The sequence below is a fragment of the Lingula anatina genome, chromosome 4 (genome assembly GCF_051362555.1).
Source record: "Lingula anatina isolate TDL-2025a chromosome 4, LinAna3.0, whole genome shotgun sequence".
NCBI classification, from domain to species: domain Eukaryota; kingdom Metazoa; phylum Brachiopoda; class Lingulata; order Lingulida; family Lingulidae; genus Lingula; species Lingula anatina.
Window position 1 is genome coordinate 7,072,764 of NC_141770.1, and position 23,770 is coordinate 7,096,533.

Here is a 23,770-nt window from a genome sequence, read left to right on the forward strand (position 1 = left end):
ATTAACTTCATCACTCAGCTGGCCTATGCCAGAAAGTATATAGAATTGACGTCATCACTCAGCTGGCCCATGTTAGAAAGTATATCAAATTGACGTCATCACTCAGCTGGCCTATGTTAGAAAAGTATATCAAATTGACGTCATCACTCAGCTGGCCTATGTTAGAAAGTATATCAAATTGACGTCATCACTCAGCTGGCCTATGCTAGAAAGTATATCAAATTGATGTCATCACTCAGCTGGCCTATGCTAGAATGTATATCGAATTCACGCCATCACTCAGCTGGCTTATGGTAGAAAATATATCAAATTGACGTCATCACTCAGCTTGCTCTGGTGCAAAGTAAATTTGTAAAGGCATTGTTAATTGACAAAGAATGTCACTTTTAGTTGGAAAAGGCGTCCTTTAAAAAATAATTTGTCAGTGGGGATTTGGGGGGATAGTGAAGAAACAATTAAAACTGACAGCTCATCAAAGGGATACCTTGATAAATGAGATTATCTGTTTACCCCACTTCTACCTGCAGATGTGCCTTCATTAAGGTTAGCAACATGATTAACGGGGAGAGGGGGGAGGTTAAAACAACAAAGAGTGTCAGTAAGTTCATCAAAGGGATACCTGGATAAATGAGATTATCTGTTATCCCTATCTCTACCTGGTGAACATTTTGATCTAAGGCGGGGGGGGGGGGGGGGGGGGGGGGGGGGGGGGGGAGGGGGGGGGGGGCTGATACCTGCGACCACGACGGAGAGTGTCTTGGGGAACGGAATATTCTATAACTTTTGGTATAATCATAGAAGTAGAGATGATCTTCCATACATGCTCTTTCATACACATACCCCAGTACATACATACACACATGAATATTTAACTACTTAAATCATTGCTCTGTTTTGTACAGGAATGGAATTTGTCTCTTTAAGGCCTTGGTGAACGGGGTGTTTGGATACAGTATCTTAAATACGTAGTGATACATATAGGCAGGACACAAAAAGTTCTAGTAGAAAACAAAATAATTCTCATTTATTGCAATTAATATAACAAAAAATCCACATTTGTATGTTTATGTCAGACGAAATGTCACAGTTACAATCTACACGTGTTTGCAGGGACACTCTTGTTTTAGTCAATTCCTTTTCCATTAAAAGGAAATTTTTTTTACCCACTAATCTCGCAGACCCCGAAGTTAAACATTGTATTCGGTTGATACAATGAGAAATACAGGGTGTCCCAGTATAAACGGGGCCGTTTATTTTCTGTTTACAAATTATATACAATTTATATATATCTGAAAACTGCAGAAGTTAGCAAATCTACTGCTACAAACAACATGTCACGTGCTCTACTGGCAAAGATTTTGTCGTCATTTATAGAAAATACTCCAAATGTGCTCTGTTATACATTGCACAGTGTCTTTCAATTCAAAATGTAGTTTTATTAAGTAGTAAACATCAGAATGTCAATTCGAGGACTAGCGAAAACGTTCTTCAAAAGTGTATTGAACGAAGCAGATCTGGGCACTCAACCGTATGTATGCAGTCACAGACTACATATTCCTCCGTTTAAATCGCACCGCACGCACAGTCTGTTCTCACGTGGTCTTCTGACCCACCTGTCCATCAATCATCACTGTACTAAATATAAACATATCAATCATACACTGTAAATCTACAAAGCTCATTAAGTTTCCTGTTATAACCTCTCAGCAAAATTGAACTAAATGTAACGTACACCATCCCACCAAGGAAAATTTCAAATTTTACATTAAAAGAAAAGAAAAAAAAAAAACAAACAAAAAAAACAAAAAAAACAAGGGCAATTAGAAAAGATCTCATGTTGAGCGATCTTTCAATATTTGATTTAAGCTTTCAAGTAAGACAATTTTTTTATCAGCGATAAGACAAAAAGAAGATATCCTCCAACAGAAGTAAATGTTACTGCAAATTAAAGTACTAAGGACTAAGTCGGTTATAAAAACTTTATTTAACTGGGGCCTACCAAAAGTTGCATGCTTTGTATACATGTATGTGTGGATATAGCTGTAGAAGTAAAGCTATCGCCTGCGTCCGTCGTCGTCGCCCTGCATATTTCACTGTTATAGCAATAAATTGATAATCGTGTGGCTTTTTTTTTTGTAATACTCAAACTTACTGGAGTAATTCATATTATGATAAATACAGTCCACGTTTAAATGGCAGATATATTGGGTCTTTTTCCTTAAATCATCCCGCTTTTTTTTTACTTTTCTGTTATACATTGTAATGTAAGATTTGTTAACGCAATAAAAGGAAAACCCCGTGACTTAGCATACTGAAATTTACAGAATCACTTTTTAGCATGAGTATTAAAATACAGGCCAAGGGCAAATGTCAACTTTATCGGACCATTTTTGGCGAAGGTTATCCCATGTCCCCCTTTCCTTCGAATGGAATGTGTAGTCTCTCCTGACGCTCTGCTTTCCGTAGTTGTTATAACTACAGCTTTCTCGAGTCCGTCTTAACACTTTCTTGCAAAAAAATAATTTGTAATCGGATATACATAAATATTCTGTCGTTAAAGAGTCTAGATATATGATTTTAGTCGCTACGAGAGAAAATAATAAAGCTTGATAAAAGTATTGAGCAAATAGGCCCATGATCATTAATATAAAGCGTGTTATTATAAATAGGTAATAATTTACAAATAATTAGCTTCACTTGTTTCGGCTTCTCGATCCTAGACAACGTCTCGACGTGAATTCCCAGAAAATGTATCGCCTGCAGGGGCCTTAAGTACGGTTACCACTGTTACATGGTACTCTTTTTTCATATAAATGACATTCATGACATTTGGACACTTTTGAAATATGTGCATTCAGTATAAAAAGTTTTGAGTATTTAAAAAAATTTATTATGATACTTCGGAGAAATTATAAGAAAATGATCATATCAGCGTCCTCTGTCATTTATCGCTGTCTTCAAGACATATTAGACGAGTATGTAAGCTTCACTTTAATTCATTGGGACAACATTTCAGAGGAAGAACTGATAGAGTAAATCAGCGCTAAATTATAATGTCACGATGATTTTCTAGCATAACGTTAGCATAACATTTGCTGGAACTTATTTTAATTTTAGTTTCTTTCGTAGCGTTGACGCTTTGCCAGTTGATTTTCTAGTGCTGCGTTTTTAGTAATGTCGCTCTTTCTCAATAGACGTCATCTTTGAATTCAAAGTCCATCTTTGTGAATTACTATAGTTGAAACATACGGTAGTTATATAAGTAGGAAAGATAAATATGAACAGGTTTTTTTAAGAGACAAAAGTTGTTAAAGTTTGTATAACATGGTGTGTTAAAGTTAAAGGACAACAGTAAACACCCGAACGCACTCAAAAATCAATTTCCCCGTCTCTCCCAAACATTTTATACCATCATCCATACCCTCCCCCCTTCATTTTTGTGCCGTTTTTTTTTCAACATATTTCCTTTTAATCCAACTTTCTCTACTGAATGGCTCGTCAACATCTAATTTAAACTATAATATCATATTGTCATTTTTCAATGGCTTATTAGGTAATTTCTATATGAACTTTTTACCCCCCCCCCTCCCCGCCTCGCGTTATGTCTTCACTAACACAATGGGGTGATATTTTGTGGAGTACGTCACAATCATGGTTGAGACAGCATCAGAATCAAAACACCACAGTCTCTATCGTAAGGTCTACTTGGTCAAACATAGCAAAAACTGCTCAGATATTCAAATCAGTGAACCTTGTTGAGTCATATCTAGAAAGCCAGTGACCTACATAATGTCGTTTCAATTTGGGGTTGATAAGGATCTGAAGTTAAAAGGACACAAAAGAGGATTTTCGCGCCAAAATTGATTTATCCCGATTTATCCCGAGGTTAACAGTACTTTTCTGCGATTTACCAACCTTTAATCTATCATTCCCGGCACTCGCCATCGCTCTGTAACATTTTTGGAAAATACAATAAAAAGAAAACCTCCGCTTAAGCGGAGGTTTACCAACAACCACCTCCATTTTCATTATTAAGCTCTCTAGACTTCCGGATATCGCGAGATTCTCGTATTGCGACCTAGTTAAAACTAGTTCAAGCTGCCGGGAAAGCACATGGAACAGGAGGCTGAATTAGTTGAGACTCCATCGAAGAAGGGAAGAAAGATAACAAAAAGAAAAAGGAAACACCCTTTACAAAAGTCAACACCAGAAAAATAAAATGCGCGTAAAACAGTGTATCAGCAAATGTACGACAGGCAAACAATAAACACCGGCGAGGAAGAAGGCAGATGAAAACCTGCTTGCATGGATGGCCATGGATACGAAGGATCGTCTGGCCGCGAAGTATTTACTGGATTTGTGAGTACCATTTACAATTATGTTTGAGATAAGACACCAGAAAAAATATTTATTAAGCACAGAGATTAATGTTTATTTACGTGTGTTCGTTGTATTTCTTAACGATTGTCAGGCTCGTCTGTCAAAATATGCCATGAAATTGTAACTAATATGAGTGGTATCGATGACAGAAATTGCAAGTGTGCTCATATGTCGACTCTGACAGGGTTTGGGTTAGTTTATAGAGCATAGAAAGTTTAAATAAAAACGGACATGGTGGGAGATACTAATCTCATTACATGTACATTACAATGACCAGGGCGAATTTCTGACTTACCGAGGGCACATTTCTTGTGACTCTAACATCTAGGCATACCACAGTAAATTAAGACATATGACCAAGATGCTATTTCTTTAGGCATCTAAATCCCAAAATGAATGTGCAGAAGCTGTTATTGTATCTAAGTTTAACTCAATGTTAAATGGCATGTCAACTATAATTGAAAATATCTTTGAGTAGTATTTTGATTTTATATTTTAAAGACAATTTGTCTCCTTTTTACAATAAAAATAAATAAATCAGAAAGGGGATATATTGCATGTTTATGTATTTAATAGTCCAGAGTAATAATTTAGATCATACAGTTTTAACTTTAGAGTCCAACCAGTATTTCGGAGATTAAACCAATATGAAGTGATCAAGAAACTTCAAAATTAAGTTGTAGTTAATACTAGTGCAGTTGAAGATGACAGTCTAGATAATTTAAGGTGATCATATTGAGAAAAATGGCATTTATACTTATTTCAGTTGAGTTTTATACTTATTTCAGTTATATTTTTACATGATTTTTCTCAAACTTGATTATCTTATTTTATGTACTGTTGCTTTTTTTGGTTGCAGTATCAAGGTAACTTTTTCCTATGGGATGCCTGAGCTGGAAGAAGTGCAGATGGAAGAGGAGGAAGATGCTGAAGAAGAGGGAATTAAAGGATCCTTATGATCCAACATGGGACTAAAACATGTCTTTAGAGTAAGCAGAATTTTAATAAGCTGATATTCACTCCTCATATATTAGGCATTATAGGTGCATGATTTCTCTTTTATCAATTTTTTTCCAAATTGGCGACACATAATGTAAACATAATGCAAGACTCTATTTCCTCCATCAACTGAAACGAGCTAAGCTTTACCAAAGTATTGTGCACTCAATTCTAGAATATGCCTGCCCTGTGTGGCATCCAGGACTAACTATAGAGCAATGCAAACTCTAAGAGACTGACCAAACTCGTGCTTTGAAGATTATTTTCCCTGACCTACACTATGATGAAACCATGAACCTGGCAAATATGTGTACTTTAGATAAATGAAGAGATCTGTGCAAAACTTTCTTTTACAAAAAAACTGAATCCTCTGACAAACTGAATCACATCTTTATTGATCAATCCAATCGTCTTTCAAGATCAAACAATAGTAACAAAGTGCCACAATTTAAGACCGACATATTCTGATGCTCTTTTATTCTGTATGCACTTTTAAATTTCCAATAGTATTATGTTGTCTTTTATCCTAAGTACAATAATTTTAAAGTTCAATTAGCAGTCTTTTAACTCAGTTTTATTCAAGCAAATATTCACTTTATTTTCATTATAATTTTCTTAACACTATGTACAACTTCAACCCTCTGGGTTGCAATCTTAATAAATTATTATTATTATTATTATTATTTTGATTTGCTTTTTTAGACCTTAAGGTTATGAGCAACTGCCAGTATGATGTCCTGAAGAAGAGTTTTTTACATGGAAGAGGAACTCCATGGCTCTCCACCAAAAAAAGAGGAACTTTTCTTGAGGGTCCAAAGCGGGGACGAGTTGGATAGTGAGAGACTTTTCCTGACTTTCGAGTGCTGCTTACAGGATATATTCAGTGAACTCATCTTGCCAATGTGACAAAGCATAATCTGCTGACTTCAAACCATCTAGCACTGACATGTATGCTATAATGCAGACAGATTGGAAATCAAGGTGGTCTTTCCTCCCAAACCTAAGTCATATGCCTGATATTGAGAATAAACCATTTTGGTCCAGCATTTACTTCTTAAATCTAAATGACATCAAATGTATTATGGAATATGGTACTCGTGGCATATTGTGATTTCAACTTGATTTTAAACCAGTGTGTTGTTAGATTTTGTAAGATCACCAGTTGCAGTTTTGTGACTTTGTTACAGCATAAAATTCTGTATTTGGCAGATGACTGCATGTCATTTCTTTTAAGACCTACAAAAATGGTTTGAGTGAACACTTGTGCCTGTATTCAATTCTCCACTCAGCCATTATTTAGAATTCATGCAGGGAAGCCATGCCTGTATTTTTTTAAGAAATATTTATACCTTTCTATTTATTCCCTGCACATCTTGGAAAAGTATGTGTGAATATCTTACCGCTGAAACAATTTATGTTTGTGTAAGTTGGGTTGGTCCTTTCTTATGACACATCCCTTTGCATGGAGACTTTTGTGTCAGCTCACATGAGTCAATACACTGACAGAGAGGGGGATAATTTGTTGATCTGCAATCCTCATGTACATCAGACTCTTAACATGATAGCCTGGCTATTAATAAGTCTCTCTCAAAAATGTTATCATACTATAATGTGTACTGCACAATGTGAAAGTTTGTGAATGCTTGAATAGAAGGCTTATTTATGAAGATGGCATTAATAAGTATGAAAATAATTATGCATTCTAGCTTACAAAATCTGTGTATGTCTTATTCATTACATGTGACAGGTAATAATAAAGATGATTTGGCCAAATTCCAAACTTATGTAGCAAACTTTGTTTATTCTTGTATTTTTGCCAAATATAAATAAAAGATGTTTCAATATTTAAACTTTTATTTCATTCATAATCTCTACCCAGTTAATGCTACATTGATACTGCAGCTTATGCTTTGTACATAACAATATGTTAATTAATAATAACAGTTGGATAGTACATGTTAATTTACTAAAGGGCTAGTTCTTAGAAAAACATGTTCGACATTAAAATATATTCTAAAAAAGTTTTCAAGAATTGCATTAGAATTGAATCTTTGGATGTATTTGACAAGATAATAAAATTATTGAAGAGTTGACAATGCCCAGAAAATAAAGGCCTTGAGGCTCTCGCTGATCTCAGTCTTGTCACTTTAAATACATGTACATGGGCATTATAATATAAAACTGTTCACTCGGTTTTGGTAAAAGGTGGTGAATCATGTGGTCATTGCTGCAAGTTTTTTGTAGCAGTCTTTTACACAACTTGTCACACCGACATTGAAGTGATGCAGTATTGTAAGATTGGAGTGCTTCCTGGTATGAGTTTTCCAGATATAACTTGAGGCACTGTAATAGTAAAATTACATAAAATGGTTATAAAGAAATAAATGTACTGATATTATCATAACAGCACTATTCTTTAACAAAAATCAACAAATTAGAGGGCATGATCACTACATGATAACCAGCTTATAATAAAGAAGTAAGTCTGATTATGGCAAAAAAAAAAAAAAAAAAAAAAGAAAAAAAAATCAAATTTAAATATCTGTAGCTGCATTAAATCATAAAGGCCACAAGAAGAAATAACATAATCACACATGGTTTCAAAGAACTGATGTAAAAAAATTACACTAATATTCCCCACTTGGAATTAGAATTTTGACTAGCTAATTTCCTATAGTATAGTGCTAAACCGTACCAAATGGCACTGTTCACCCTCTAAAATACCAAAGTTTTAAGCAGGCCCAGGACCCCACGCCAACTAGGGGGGTCGGCTTTGCATCTGCGGACCTCCCCCCCCCCCCTTTCAAATAATCCTGGATCCGCCCATGTTATACTGCTAAAATTATTAACATACCTGATCTCTTCACTCGTGCTTGAAGGGGTGTATCACCCAATTCCTCCTCTGAAAGGCTAAAAAAATCATTCCTTATAATCATATTCATTGACAATATTATTAAATTTACAAATAAGCTAACGTAGTTACGTGTTGTACAAAGAACACCCTCTATCCCCACTAGTACTCGAGTTACATCGTATATCTCATGGGATTCCCCTGCGAGAATATGGTGTGAGGTTAGTCTGTAAGTACTGGTAGATGACCACATTGAGCAGAAAAGGGTATTCCTCCTGCTTTACAGACCTATACACCTCAGGGGTAAAGTGCACTATCTCGCTTCATATAACTATAGTAGTACGTACCCAGTGCGAGTGATTTGGCTGCGAGTGAAACGTTAATTATTAGCAGTTATCTACGCTTTTTAACTTCCTCTGCCAGACATTTGATTCCCACTGCCATCTTCCCATTTTAAAGTACTTTTGGTAAATATAACTCGCTTACCTGCAAAGATTCGGTGAGCAATTCCTCTTCTTCTTCACGTCCACGCTCACCTGTCGGCATTGTTTACATCTCGTATCTGAGTCGAGAAGCCGCGTTATTTCAAACTGTGTCAAGATGGCTGACGACCGGGGTTCGAAAGTGGACGGTGAATATGATTCTTTTTTTCGATATTGATTAAGGCCATTTACCTGCCATTTTATGCTTTACCCATAGCAATTGTTCTCAGATAAGTTAAAAAAGGAGCAATCCATGCACTAAAAAGGCGTTTTTAATCCTATTTTTTGTCCCTTTAATTTTCGTCTGGCATTTTTTTAAAATATACTGAACACAAACTCGTCCAATGTATTTTAATGTTGTAAAGTACAAATGAAGTTCCATCCGTAAAATATTGGTGAGAGTTGAAAAGGAAAGGCGGTCACTTCAGCCTGCCACCCCCCCTACCATGAATGTAATGGGATGGACAGCCTGGAAGGAGACGTCACTGCCTCAGTGCTGAGTGACCAGAAAGTGGAGCGAAGGCGGCTTAGATATTAAGTATATGAATATAGTAATTTCAGCCATATCAATATAACGTTTTAAGAAACCAATGTTAGGCATTTGGTGATAAGTTAATTGTGGTTTATTTTTTAAATGTATTTTGACACCCGTTTGCTTAAGAGCGTTCATGACCATTTCTCAACATTTTCCCCACGTACCATTTATTTCCTCCTTCACTTCATCTCATCACGTCTCATAACAAAGGAAGATGAAGTTGCACTTCATGTTCAGTATTTTGAACTTCGTCGGTAGAAATAGTAGTGGCAGTGGAAGTTTACCGTGAGAAATGGCCAAGGAGGGGAAAATGCTGTGAAATGTCTTGTGAAGGTCTGGCTATTGGCATGTTGATATTTAGTGATCGGTTGGTAGTGGTCCACTGGAATTATAGAATATGTCATAATTATAGCAACAAACGTCCATTTCTGAAGTAAAGAACATAATTGAAGCATTAAGGGGGTATAGTAATACACTTCCATGTCGAATATTGGCAAGATTTCATAATTTAATATTTAATATTTCATTTCATTAAAATGTGTAAGATAAATTGAAGTTGTATTGATTTCTGCGTGACATATTATAAGATCAACCTTTCAAGACATAGGGGGCGAGCTGATAGCCCGAAATGCTGTTTGGAACGGATTTGGAAAGGCTATGTCCAAATGTCTTTTTTTAAATATAACATCACGAATTTGAGGTCTTTTATGAATTAAATGTTACATATTTAAAACGTAATGATATATCAGAATGCATGGTCATCAGTTAGAAAAACTTGCTTTATTGTATTGAAATATGTTTTATACTATCGTAGTTTCTAGTTTGTCACACGTGACATGTAAAATGGTTCTATTTGTGGTATTCTTCAGCAAGACAGTAAGGGGTGAGTTTCTAGTTTAGATCGAATGCTAATAAAGTACGCGAAAATACACAAATTTTATGTCTGTTTAAAGCCAAATATTTTTCTTTAATATCCAGCAATTTCAATAAATCATAAGGAACACATTATCAAAACCGTTGATAAATGTTACAAGCCCGGTGTCGAATCCTTAATTTTTGTTTTTACCGGCGTGACTATATTCTTCAGCCTCATTCTCCAAATGGACTGAAATCTAGAATGACGCTCATTGTGCGTCTTTCTTTTATGTTCAGATAAGAAATAGGGCAATAACGGGAATATCGTCTCTTGAAATTAAAAAATTTGCTGTCTTGTTGAATAAGAGATGTAATTTTACGAACGAAGATTGATTATTTTGTTTCACTAGTGAAGTATGTAGAATTTTCAAATTTCAATTTATATTTTGGAAAATTTCCTTCTTGAAAAGCTGATTTGGTGCATGTAATTGCCATTCGTGTTTTAGTATTTATCACTGAATGTAGTTCTTACAAATATAACATGTTTTATCCGGCAATATAGCTGATATTTTTGCCATTAATCTCTTGAACAAATACAGGTTCAATTTATGTTCAGAAGGTTGCAAATCATTTGTTACAAGATTTTTCAAATTGAAAATGGATGTAGGAAATATGAGAAATATCGTGATTTGTCCCTTGGATTTTAACCCAGATTTCATAAGTGAAGATGAAGTTTGTTTTTTAAATAGTTTTTGTAAGGAATTTTTTCAATTTCATATTCCCTATATAAACTAGTGTTTATTATTCTGTCCATATTGTCAACAGCTAGGTAAACGCTGTATGTGTTTTTACCTTAGTACTTTTGACACTTTTTTTGCCAGACAACGAAAGTGCGTGTCCGTTTTTTTTTCACAACGATAAGTGTCCGACTGAAAAAAGCATGCAATTTTTAATCTCATAATTTTCATTGTTATATACAGAAAAACAATGGTGGATCCAGGACATTTTCAAGGGGTCAGATGTTGACATTTAGGATGAGATGGAGTATTTTGAGGACTTGATCATGCGAGTCCAGAATGGGTCTCTAGCTCTCCTTGGGGAGGGCGGAGACTAGATCCACCATTGTTTTTTTAATGAAGAAGTTGAAATATTTTGTTTTTTTCATTAAGATCAAACATAAGACCATTAATGTGGTAGATAGTTTATTCGTCAAGTCGAATAGATAAGAATGTTATATTTTTTACACCTGTGAGTGAATTTAAATGCAGACATCAATAATATTCTCACAGATACTTGTAGTAATAAATAGACTTAATACAATGATGTTTTATAGATATATGTTTTATTAATAATTGAATACAGTAAAATAAATTTGAATTGCTCTTAATAAAAAAACTTATTGAATATACAAAATGTCTTAGTGTTTTTACTGATGGCTACATGGCTCAGTGGTAGCCTGGGGTTGGGGTTCGATTCCTGGCTCGGGCACTTTGGAATTACAAAAGGGTGCTATTAGAATTTTCTTTTGGTTACTATAAGTAGAAAGTCTACCAGGGGAGGATGGGTGGGAACACTTAGAGAAGTAGGTAACGCGCTTGCCTCTGAGACAGAAGGTCCCCAGTTCGATTCCTGGCGCTACTAGGTCCCAGCATATTACCTTTTGCAAAAATAAACCTAAATAAACAATTTGAACTACTATAAGAGGATCGTGCGAATGAGAAAAAGCAAGCTGAGACATTGGCTCAGTAGGTAAGGCGACAGACTTAAGAAGCAGAAGAAGACTGCCAAGAAGCTGAAAACCAAAGGTTCGAGTCAAACTAAAGAAAAGAATGTCAGAAATGAGCAACCGGCATTTTTGCACATTTTGAAACTACATCTATTACAACTTTCATGTACGTTTATTAAAAGAAATACAATCAATTGCGCCATACATAAAAAGTAATTATTTTCATAACGACTTAGCATTTCGAGATGTAAATCAATCTTAAATACAACTATCTACAACTTAATGTGTGGGAGATTTTATGTACTTTACAGCCATCGTTCAAAGTTGACATTGAAGTATTGGTCTTATGAGTGTACCAAAATGTAACAGTATTGAAATTCAAAGTGCATACGATCTCATGTAAGCGTTCTCCCCGCACGCGGGAACGCATTCATGACCCTATAACTAACTCCATGTCGCCATGCTGACGCTCGTACGCAACACCAAACAGCAGTCAAACATTATTCAGTTCTGTTAATTTGATGGGTGCTATTCTAATAGATAAATGAATATGCACCTTATATTTTGCGTTATTTTTTTCTTCTCTTTTAAATCTTAAAATAGGGTTTTGGTGGCACAAATTTGAGTGAACACTTAAATTTACGTGTCGTGCGAATCAAGAACAGCATGAAGACATGGTCACTTTACAACCTTATCGGAGTCATAGTCATTTTTAAGAACAATATGTAAACAAAATTGAAAAGGTTATGCAAAAACAAGTTAACTTAAAATAACTCAGAAAATGTTAATAAACTCAACAGTCGCTGGTGTTCAGTGGTCAAGAAACACTCAGCAAAAATAACCCAACAGCACGTGCAGGACTGGCACCTAATCAGGCCTTTTATTCTCAACCACTCCTTGATCCTGACCGAAATATAGAATTAAGAAAGTATCGCATACAAGATCAACATTATCTTCTACTCTTACCAAAGTGTCTTTTTTCTTATAATTTTTTCATGTTTGATTAGACAAAAAAAAAAGGTTTTTTTTAGGCGATAAACTGACCAAGTTTCTTTAATTTCTAGGAAATACCCATTACCCCCAAATCAGAGCTTTGCGATAATTTTAGTTTCGGATTTTTCAAATTTTCAACTTGTAAAAGATGCGATAAATGCCAGTTCTACATGTACATTTTAATTGACGCAAAAGGAAACACTTTCTACTAATCAGTTTCTTTTTGCGAGTATTAACGCTTTGTAATGAAGGTATAATGTTAATTTCCCTTCCTTAATAACAAAAACTTATCAATTGCGGAAAAAACTAACCCAACCCCTGGTTTGATTTTCTGAAAACGAACATTTCTACCCCCTCCCAGTAATAAAACTATCTATCACTGATCAGACATACTACTAGTATATCAAAAGACTGGGAACCCAAGGAAGTTTATTCTTACCATGCGTAATAACCGCATATTCATAATTTTAGAAGGACCTGTCTCAATACGTGTGGGCAATTCTGCAATAACTCTTAAAAGTGTCATAATTAGGATTACAGCGTTTACAGTTTATTGTAAATTTACGTTTCGCTCATTTCATCCAATGAACCCACAATAAAAGATTCCTGAATGCATTTTACGCATTTTTCTTTTCTAAATTTAACTTCATTAAAATCAATATTTGTATTCAATTTTATATGAATAATCATGCATTTTTAAGTGCACAACAAAGCGTCTTATTACATATTTGCCCACACATAAAATTTTACAATCAAACATTGAACCAGTGACTGAGTCGTACTAGCACCGATCTCTGCCTGGACTTTACTTAATGATAATTTTACAATTTTTCATTTTCATAGATCACTTGAGCAAGGCACTTTTTTGTTTTAGCATAACCTCAAAGGTGTCGTTTCAGATTCGAAAACTGGCCGGTATAAACAAAAATTTAAATTACAATAAAAACATCGTGTTCGGATAGAGTGCTGTACTACAACTTATTTACACATGTATAATAATAAACAAGCGACGTGCAGGGTTGACGCTTGGTTTTAGTCCATTTTATCAGAAGTTTCATGAATAAAACACTCGTTATACGCTGCACTTCATTTCATACACGTTTTGATGCAGAATATTACAAACCAAAGCAAATATTACATTTCAAACCAAATCATATGTCAACCCTGCAAGTTGACTATACGACAAACTTCGACACGCAAGACAACGTTGACATGGGTGCGGGCGCTGGCGAACACGAATCTGATGTCTTTTCTGGGAGTGCGTCCAATTTCATAGTAGACGGTTGTTACGAGGCACTGAAATTAAATGAAAAATGAAACAAATTAAACTAAATCCATAATAATATCTAAGGAATTGACAAAGTGAAATACATAATATTAATAATAATCTTGATAGGTTTTTTACTTTCTTAGTTAAACATTATTTTGCGTATTTTGTGGGTAGAGTGATATAAATTCAGGATTTCATTGCTACACGTGCTTATTATCTTCAGAATGATTTTACCAATTACTTTATACCAATACATCCATACTTAAATAAATTCGTACCGAATGCTGGCACTTTAGCTCATCTTTTTTTTTAATCAAATAGTTTATGCAAGCATTTTATTTCAGATTATAATATCAAAGACGGTATGTAATCGAAATTGCTTGCAATCAGGAAAAAATGAAGTCAAGGGGGTCGACAATGCCTAGCTAATATACGTTTGCTTTCCTGGTCGCGGCTATTTCTCTATAAAATAATTTGTTTATTGTCAGTTAGCTTTAATAAATAGGATATATTTGTACAGGTCACTGTCAAAAAAAAGGCACCCATTGGGAGCAGAGAATGTTACAGTAGTTACCTGCTTTGTCGTCTTGCTTTGTTTAAGACAGAATAACGCGTTCAGACCTTTGGAATAATCTTCTCACTTCTTTATGAGTAAATACTTTCCTTCTGGAAAAAGCAATATAAAAAGTTATTAAACTTTCCAAGCTCATTTCAGCATTCATGTCAATGAAATATATCCAAGAGCCATTACGTCTGAAGTGGGAAATGCATACTTTTGGATAAAATATCGTCAACATAAACCGATCAGTGTTGCCTTATATCATCTATACAGTACTTACAACAAACTACATCAGTTCTCAGTGCCAAAATTTCAGTCTACGTGTGGAAATTGTGGCAATGTGGCACGTAAAGCTTCTTCCTCTTCCTTCTGACCTTGGTCCTATCTGAATACCTCTCACCAAAATGCTCACCTGGTTTACATAATAATAGCACTGACTGTGGGATTGTGTTAGAGAAGACACGATGCGGCTTAACGCAATCTAAACGTTATCATCAGGTTATTGCACAAACAAACCATTTTGTTTTGTCCATCTATAGACCTTCATCCCAAATGAGTTTTTTTATTATTAAAGCATCCCAATTAAAACATACTGTCGCCTATTGCTCTAGCACTGTAAATATTTAACACTAGAGTTGTGGCGACTAAGGTTTGTACATGTATATCTAACATTTTAATTTTTATGCAGCAGTACATATGAACCCAAATATGCTTCTTAGAAAAAATAAATCACATAAGAATCAGTTTACTGAGTTACGCATCATTCGTGAAAGTATTGTTTTCTGATTTCATTGTTTGTTCTCTGTTGTCGCGACTCTGTGGTTGCGTGCGACGTTGTATATGTGCGCACGCTTGTTTTTACGTCGCTTATTCTTCTTTGTTACGTTAAAATGATACATACGTTACCGATACATACGTTACCATGAAGCGTGTAAATATTTATTCTATTTTCATTGGTTTTCTTTCGCTTTGTGGGCCAACACTTTTGTCTTTTATTTGTGTTTCATTAAAATAGTGTTGGCGCACAAAAGGAGAGACAACCAATGAAAATAGAATAAAAAAATATTTACACGCTTTATGGTAACGTATGTATCATTTTAACGTAACAAAGAAGAATGAGCGACGTAATAACATGCGTGCGCACATATACAACGTCGCATAAGATTTCTTGCCTTCAACTATCTGTGAAAATTGTCCATTTGATTCATACGTTACCGATATGTACAGGGTACGTGAGCAAATATTATAATATGAAGGTGCTGTTTTCTGATTCCATTGACTGTTTTTCTGTTGTCACGACTTTGTGAGTGGATGTGACTTTGTATATGTGCGCTTTTCGTTTTACGGTCCTCATTCTGATTTTTTACGTTAATATGATACATATATATACGTTACAAAATGACGTGAAGGTATTGTTTTCTGATTTCATTGTTTGTTCTCTGTTGTCGCGACTCTGTGGTTGCGTGCGACGTTGTATATGTGCGCAAGCTTGTTTTTACGTCGCTTATTCTTCTTTGTCACGCTAAAATGATACATACGTTACCGATACATACATTACCATGAAGCGTGTAAATATTTATTCTTTTTTCATTGGTTTTCTTTCGCTTTGTGGGCCAACACTTATGTCTTTTATTTGTGTTTCATTAATATAGTGTTGGCGCACAAAATGAAAGACAACCAATGAAAATAGAATAAAAAATATTTACACGCTTTATGGTAACGTATGTATACAACGTCGCTGACTTGATATCTGTAAGATTCTGCAGGGAGAAATGGGAGACATGACCTAGTTTTTTACCTCTCAAAAAGTTTGCAATATACTTTGTCTTTCAGTGGTCCCCGATTCTTTAATATTACCAATGTTATCACTTTGAACCGCATAAAACACTTTTGGAAGTAAAAGAATCATATTAGAAACTATCACTACACTTTCTTTTTATCATTTTATTTTTATTCATCTTAGTATTGCCACTGACATATCTACTAGTGCCTCAATTTAGGACTCATTCCCAATGACACTATTGGTCTATGTAAATCGATCCAACTCCACAGGGACTCTTGCTGAATGCAATTGGATTGGCTCGCCTCCTTTTGTTTATAACATGCTTATTTTCCATTTTCTACTCAAAGCTAGGGGGTGGTGTGCCACTCTCTTAATCTGATTACATTCAGCAAGAGTCCCCCTGAATTGATCTACCTAGACAGATAAAGCACTGAATGCACTCTTTATTTTTATTGGGACTGAGTTCTTAGACCTAAATATTCTTACACAGTCATATAAATAAAACAACAACAACAAATAATAATAATAATATTTAATATTTATTTATAATTAAAAGTTGGTTGGTACATTTATAATGTTGAAATGATAATTCTCAGAAAAACAAAGGTCAAATACATTTTCAAGAAGTGCATTTAAATTAAAAGTTATGAATAAAGTTGATGAAATCATATAATTACCTAAAATAATATGAGTATGATAAATACTGACAAAAACTGCATTGTAGACTTTCAATTTAATTTTCATAGACATAAAAACTGTATTCATAAACATTTGCACAGTACTTTTTACTTACATTTTTGCATTAAAAATTCCCCATGTAAATTTATATGTACTTTCTAATATTTCATAAGGAAATAAAAGCCCGAAATTTACTGCAAAGAGACTGTAGTTTGCTGCTTTTAAAATGTTCTCTCTCATCACTGTATATCATGTCCACAGTGTGTTCAGTGACTTCTATATAAGACTACAGACACATATACAACTATGATCTACACTGCACTGATGAATAAAATAGTCACATCATATTACCTGGTTGGGGTTATGTATGTAAATGAAATATCTTCAATATGACAGTAAGAGTAAAAGTAACTCTCAAGTGGTGAAAAACTGGAAAATTTTTATTTACCAAGTATCCTTCATCAGTTTTGTATACATACCTGTTGTAAGCATAAGTTTTACCCCCTACCCAGGTTCTGTATGATATTATTTGTCAATGAGCACATTTAGAACAGCAGACAAACAGATCTGCGGATCAAATATGGCGACCCACTAAATGCTAATGCTTATTGCTTAATCCCCATGGGAAATCTATTTTGTGTCTTATCAGGAATTTTAATTGTAAGTGACAAGCTTTTTAGAAGGTTGCCATATTTGATCAGGAGATCTGTTAGTCCACTGTTCTGAAGCAGCCAATGAAGCATGAGAGAGAAAATATAACAACATTGAACAGCTATAGGAGTTTGAAATTTTCATAGCATTTAATTTCTCTTTCTCCCCTCGCTTTATCTATGCCTCTCTACAACTTCAACCCAGTTTCTCTTAAATAAAATTCTGCACTAATGAGCTAAATAAAATAAATAAACACTATTTGATTACAAACAGCTCCAGAATTACCAGGTGGGAATTTACTAGGTACCAGTACTTATAACAGGAATTAACAATTTGATGATTTAGTCATCATTCTGACTTGCTTTATCCACTTTTAGTTTATTAGCACTACATGTACTTTAGGCAATCTAGCTCAATAAATAACTGAACATTTAAGATAAGAAAATATCTTGTCTTTTGATTCAATTTCATTAAAAAAATTAACAAAAAATTACAAAGTAAGCAACAAAATCAATAATAACTACTCATCTTTTTATAAAGATTACATAGAATGAGATCACAACAGTAGTGTACATACATGTACTAGTATAAAGCTTCAGTATACTTACAGTTACTGCAAAAAGTTATTTTAAAGAAATAATAATAAAATGATTTTCTCCATATTACATTTACAAAATTGCTGCAGACATCTTTTATACTTAATTATCCTAGGAAGAGATGAGATGAGCTCTAACATAAGACTAGACAGCAAAGCTGGCAAAATATACAGACACAGAACACAAAACCATAAGATGAGCACTAACATAAGACTAGACAGCAAAGCTGGCAAAATATACAGACACAGAACACAAAACATGTTGCAACAAAGAAGTTTAATAGATTTTTTTCTGTGACAGCTAGGACTGAATATATATACAAATATGGGTCAAGGCCTATGGGTTTGCAAATTCACCAGTTTTACCATTAGTTATATAATAGCTTGTTTCAATACATATAAAAACTGTACATATTAAGTATCTGTAAAAATAATCAAATCCTGCTAATTTTTAATTCAAGCAGCCTTTTACTAAACAAAGCCTCTCTGCAAATTTGATTTAAAACAAAAACGTGGTTTGGTATTTAAGGTAAGACAGTCACCAAAATACATGCAAAAATAAAATAAAATAAATAAATAAATAAATAAATAAATAAATAAATAAATAAATAATGTGTTTTTAATTTTTTTACTCTGTCAAAGTGGCCCAAGTGGCCCAAGTGGGCCTGATGTCAGGGAGGAAAAAGAAATGGTTGGAGCCTGGTTCACAAACCTTGACTGCATTGAGACAAATCATCTCCAACAAAAGATTTCAGAAGGACATTATGTCAGAAACAAGTATTTTCCCCAAATAAAGGTAGGGAGATGATATTGTAACGATACCCCCTCTGTTTGGTTTAAGATCCCCTTATTCCTTATGGCCTATACTGCAGCTCACGACACAACAGCACCAGCGAAACCTCAAATCTAATGATGTTAGGTCAAGAAATTGATTTACTGGTACACGCAATGATTGAGGAACCCCCTGGTTCACCTGCTTTACAAACTGATTATGCTTTGCAATTGCGTGAAAACTTGAGTATCCCTTAGCAAAATGAAAAGTGTGCAGCGCATGTGCTGCAAATGTACAGCACATGTGCAGCACACTCTTGAGTGTGCAGTAGACAGCTTTGGGGAGTGTGCAGATAGTGTGCAGAAAGTATGCAAAAGACTTGGTATTTCAATAGAAGCATGCGGAGAGTGTGCGATAACCTTAAAATTTGATCAAGAGTATGCAACAAGTGTGCAGAAAATGTAATTTTTCTGTCATGAGTGTGCAGAAAATGTGCAAGACACTTGATTTTTCAACAGATGTGTGCAGAAAGCATGCAATAAACTTACAATTTCATCAGGAGTGTGCAACAAGTGTACAGGAAACTTAGAAATTTTAAGTTGTGTGAGTTGAGTGTACAGCAAGCTTTCAATTTTATCGGAGTATGCTATTTTAGAGTAAAAACCTTATCATTTGATTATTTAATATAATGATACCAATTATTTAATATGTCCAACAAAAAAATCAATAACATTATGCAAAGCTAGTTATAAATTATTTTGTTCAAACAAACTATGGTGTTTACCTCACTCAAAGTATGAGAATAAGTCAAGGGCAATATAAGTTTAACAACATCTAATAGAAAAATGCCTAATCAACTATTTAAACTCATTCATTAAATCACAACTTTTGTAATGCCATGCCCGCCATTAAAAAAGATTATTATCAGGATGTATAAAAAACAGTCATGAAATCTAGGGTTGGTAAATTAACATTGGCTCCTACTAGTATAATCTTGACTTTGCTAGTTGATTTTCACAAAAAGATAAAAACATAGTATATTAATGTATTTTTACTGTTTTAATGATGATATTCACTAACTTCATATTTCTTCTATTATACTGAAAGTCAACCTTATCTAGTCAGATTTTAATCTTGCTCATAGTCAGATTTTACTTGACCTTGGCTGTTATAAAAAGTGGAATTTCAATCCTGCCTAATATAATGTAATGTAATGTAAAAGTAAGTGAACATAAATACTGTCCCACATAAATGGTGGGGAACGAGGACAAATTAATATTTTTAAAGATACATTTTATTATAAATCATGCTCAATCACACTTTAAGCCTAGGGTTTAACAGTCAACTGATGTTAAAGAATGCCCTACTGCACCAACCACAGATTCAACAAGTGTGAATTTCTTTTGTTAGCTAGCCTGGCACCTATTATTAGGTCACTATTCCTGTAGCTATTGTTACACCAATTACAGTACCCACCTATTTGATGTTATCAGATGTGTGGTATCCTGTCTAAGTCAAGGATACAGAATGCAGTTAAATGCAGTTGATTCTAAAAAAAAAAATCAAAACATTTACATTTCATTTCATTTTTGGTTTGTGGTTTATTAAATATTATCTATATAATTTAATCTGTCCTTACTGTGTTACTTGAACAAATGGATATTTGTTGAATAATTGTTTATTTTAGGTGATCCTAAAGAGTAGACAACCCAGATAGCAATGAGCGGTCGGGCCGACGTCGGCATTGGTCGGCACGGTCGCGGTCGGCAGGCGTTGTCGGGCCGACGTCGGGCCACTACTAGTGACCCGACGTCGGGCCGACGACTGCTTCACGCCGTTGGCCCGACGTCGGTATAACGGTGGCTCATCAGCTGTGCGTCGGGCCACTACTGGTGACCCGACGTCGGGCCGACGACTGCTTCACGCCGTCGGCCCGACGTCGGTATAACGGTGGCTCACCAGCTGTGCTCGATTTGCACTAAGCGGCCAATTTCAAATCGAGGTCACCCACACTAAGCGGCCATAGATCGTTGTTAGTGCACTTGACGGTTATTTCATATTTTCCGTATTTTGCACCAAATTGTTAGGTAAGTATTTACTTTAAAGTGTTTATGTTTTTCGTACTATAGGTGGAGGTTTATTTGTTGTAGATGAATTAACGAAAACAAGCAAATCTGTCAATAATTTGTTAGTCGTAGCTGCAGGCAGTTGGCGCGCTGCATGCCACCTTTGAACCAACGTCGGGGCGACGTTGGGTTTCCAGCGGCCAAAAAGATTTTCCCGCTCAAATTCTTTTATGCTTTGAAAGACATTTCAATTACCACATTTCATGTATAGACAATTTATAAATGTGAATGAGCAACGTTCTAGTACTTTTTTTGTACCTAGGAGTATATATTGTTTATATTTTCTCTAGTTGAATTTGAAATGCTTATATAATAGGTGTATTTAGCAAGGCTGCATGATACTAACATGTAAACTTATAATGTCAGCATGGGCTTAACACTGGATAAACCTTATGGCATACATTCCAAACTCAGTTTAGCATTAAGGGGTCAGTAGGCTAACCTAAAATATCCAGCGGTGGTTCTTTTAGGGAGGGGGGGGGGGGGGCAAGTTTAAATTGAATTTTTTTCTAGATGTTTAGTCAAATACCCACAGGGTATGATATAATAATGTTTCTTTTTTGGTTTAGGCTCATAATTAGACAAGGCATTTTGTGCACATTACAAAGCCACACTTAATATGTATCTCATATTTCTCTTATAGTCTTCCATCATGCATTACTACCTATTTGTCGCCTGTGTTGAGCAGTCAATCCTCACAAGAAAATACACTTGAAAGGTATGTGTGTATATAGTTAAAGTGCTTCAGTGTGTCATTGCCATGGTAAGATGCAGTAGTTTAACTTATATCATCCCTATCAATGGATTAAGTAGTAAACAACTAAGAAATTAATTTAGCCTACTTCTTGCCTGCGACTCTCTTCTGGAATTTAGTACATTATTCTTCTTAAAATATATGTAAGTGACAGGGATGGGGGTAGGAGGAGGAGGCTGGAGAAGAAGAAGAAGGGTAATATATTTAGCAGAGTAACCACTTCCCTGGAAAATAATTACATTATTTCGTCTACATTTCAAAGTATACATTAACAACTTCATTTCAATATGCAACATTACGAATAAGCGCGGGTGGATTGGATGCGAACTAAGAAATAAGTCATTAGAAGACAACTGAAACCAACGGTTCAATAATACGATAGAGAAACATGGATTGTTGATTCGTTGCGGCCAAAATCGAGCGTACAAAACTAACCTGTCTGTCCCTGACCTCATAAAGTTTAAAACATTTCACATCGCAAATAGAAAAAATAATAGTTAGAGAAACGTGGATCAGTATCATGCTAGATTCCTTAAGCTTGGTTTCAGTTGTCTTCTTAGCCTTTTTTTATTTTGCATATCAGTGAAATAACATATGATATTAACGGTGAATTTTGTATGTTTTATTAGATTAAGTGTGAGTTTTTATATTTTTTCTATTCTCTTCACAGAGAGAGAAGCAGCCCAGGCGCCGCAGCAGAGTTCCTCAGATGAATCTTAGTCATCATCATCATTCCTCTTCGTCCCGTGTGGGAATTAAGGCCACAGTCACTTCTTTCCAGCGTAGTGTCGTAGTCAAAGATATGCTGCAAATCTTGCGACTCACAGAGCGTCATCTATTCGATATGATGTTAACAATGCCATCAAATGTACGTCGGGGAAACGAGGCAGAAATTAAAAGACAGAATTAGACACCACCGCTGCCCTATAAACAACAAAAACCTCTTCGTGCCTGTGGGACAACACAACACTCAGCTAAAGACATCACCGTCACCGTCTTAAAAGGAAACGACACTAGGCAAAGACGGATCGTCGTACAGAAATGTATTAGAACACTAGACACCTTGAATAATGGACTCAGTAGAGACAATAGTTTCTTAAATGAATATTGATTTTTTATATGTTACGTTTAGCGTTTAGGACGCTTTTGCAGCATCGTGTGCCTTTAACACGTCATCGACGCCACATACCCCAGGAGTTTTTCTTCACCATTTTTTAATGTCTCTGAAGAAGGCCTAGGGACCGAAAGCTTGGATTATATATGACATCTGTAAAGTAGATTTTTAGAGATGCATCAGTAATAATATTTATTTTCAATAACTAATTGAATTATCGTTATTAACTCACTCAGATTTATAAAGATGTTTCTTCACAAAACATGATTCACGTTGTTATTATTATTATCTTTTAGGCCAACGGGACTTTTTCACTTCAGTGAGAGGGTTATTACGAAGAAACGCCGCTGCTACCCTATTGCCAACGTTCGCCAATTGAGTCATAGCTGGCTGACCATGGAGAGTCCATAATAACATTGGCTAATTAAAGAACGGCATTATTTGCATAAAGGTGGTAAAACGATGGTTAACGGCGTTGGCGCGAAGTTGGCAAGAAGGTGGCACCGTTGGCATAACAGCGGCTAACCGCCGATAGTAATAGCTCATAACGACATTGGCCCAACGTTGGCGCGACGTCGGCAAAAGGTCGGCATTATAGTGGCTGACCGCCGGTTATCGATAATAACGTTGGCCCGACGTTGGTGCGA

General features: G+C 35.1%; 3 long non-coding RNA genes across 4 annotated transcripts; 2 read left to right on the forward strand and 1 right to left on the reverse strand.

The window, feature by feature from the left end:
• The first annotated feature begins 3,823 nt into the window (after positions 1-3,823).
• Positions 3,824-7,223, forward strand: LOC147762185 (uncharacterized). The gene is made up of 3 exons (XR_015334045.1): positions 3,824-4,359; positions 5,240-5,369; positions 6,082-7,223. It is a non-coding gene; the product is annotated as an uncharacterized LOC147762185 (long non-coding RNA).
• LOC147762186 (uncharacterized) lies at positions 7,216-9,005 on the reverse strand. The gene is made up of 3 exons (XR_015334046.1): positions 8,717-9,005; positions 8,234-8,289; positions 7,216-7,722 (listed from the first exon to the last, which is right to left on the reverse strand). It is a non-coding gene; the product is annotated as an uncharacterized LOC147762186 (long non-coding RNA).
• Positions 9,006-20,852: 11,847 nt separating this feature from the next.
• Positions 20,853-23,390, forward strand: LOC147762187 (uncharacterized). 2 transcript variants are annotated; one of them, XR_015334028.1, is made up of 3 exons: positions 20,853-21,216; positions 21,899-21,973; positions 22,680-23,390. It is a non-coding gene; the product is annotated as an uncharacterized LOC147762187 (long non-coding RNA). The 2 variants fall into 2 exon arrangements; XR_015334027.1 differs by lacking the exon at positions 20,853-21,216 and having other exon boundaries at positions 21,229-21,973.
• Positions 23,391-23,770: the final 380 nt, after the last annotated feature.